Source organism: Anser brachyrhynchus, assembly GCF_964034855.1.
Source record: "Anser brachyrhynchus genome assembly, chromosome: 2".
Taxonomy (NCBI): domain Eukaryota; kingdom Metazoa; phylum Chordata; class Aves; order Anseriformes; family Anatidae; genus Anser; species Anser brachyrhynchus.
This window is the reverse complement of record NC_137695.1, coordinates 105,489,943-105,491,003: the sequence shown is the minus strand read 5'-3', so window position 1 is coordinate 105,491,003 and position 1,061 is coordinate 105,489,943. Positions and strand designations below refer to the sequence as shown.

The window sequence follows — 1,061 nt, the reverse complement described above, 5'->3', positions numbered from 1 at the left end:
CATCTCCAGGGTGGAAATTAAATGTGGCTAAACCTCTGCTAAGAATCCCGAGGGAGCTTTCATACAGAAGGGGAGAACGAGCAAGTCAAGGGCATAAGACAGAGGTATCATCGACCTCTCGGAGCAGTGGCACTCCAAAGCAGCTGTCCTTGATGCCTGCGTATTGGTGACATCAGGGCTTAAAACTGGGATTGCTAAAAATAATTTTGTAGTGAAGTATTTTAAAGGGAAATTGTCCTTTGTAAAAGATGCTAACTTGACAGACCTGGAGATGAGATCCCATTTTGTTTTTGTTTTGGCAGCAAATGGAAGCATGCAAGGAAGCGTGTTAGCACTTCGGTATACAGTGCAATCTGGTAATGTCCAATACTTGGATGCCATCACTGTTTTGCAGCAGGCATATCCAACCTTCCTCTAAACAGACACATTTTTCTGCTACAAAATATTGAAAAATCTCCTTAATGTGTCATCTGTCAAATCTATGCTGGTCTTTTTTTGCCAGGGCATGGCCTCAGTTGAATAAGCAATATGAGAACATTTTCCTGTCAGGAAAAGCAGAGCGTGGAGCACATCCATTACCTTTGGTTTGTCGACCCAAGTAGCTGAGTCTTGCTGGGCAAAGTGTCTCATTTCTTGATCACAGTAACATTGAACCCTATAATGAAATCTTCATTTAATGGTACACTTTTTTCATAGTGAGGGGAATTTTTTTTTTCCTCCCAAGTTGGATTTCTGTGCTTGCCCATCCCTAAATCAGAAAATGGGCTTCTTTCTTCGTGCTCTGGCCTGCAGTCAGCCTGTGAACAGTCACCACATTCTTGCCAAACAGAGTTACGTTTGTTTCCAGTTCTGACAAAGGTCTTTGGTTCATTTTCTGTCTCAGGTTTGTCAGATATCGCTGGTATCCAGGGTCTGTGAGAGGAAAGGAGGCACACCTCACTTTGGATGGACCATTTACATAAGTTTCCTCAATTTCAGTTCTCCTTGCTGTTCTCCATAAAGAGGTGTCTGAAAGAAACTGTGACACCTTCTGCCTCTCCTCTTCATGCAGATTTTAGTCT

General features: G+C 42.7%; 1 protein-coding gene across 5 annotated transcripts in view; it reads left to right on the top strand.

Annotated features, from left to right (window-relative positions):
* LDLRAD4 (low density lipoprotein receptor class A domain containing 4) overlaps nucleotides 1-1,061 on the top strand; it is a 290,554-nt gene that overhangs the window by 188,026 nt on the left and 101,467 nt on the right. The window lies entirely within an intron of this gene.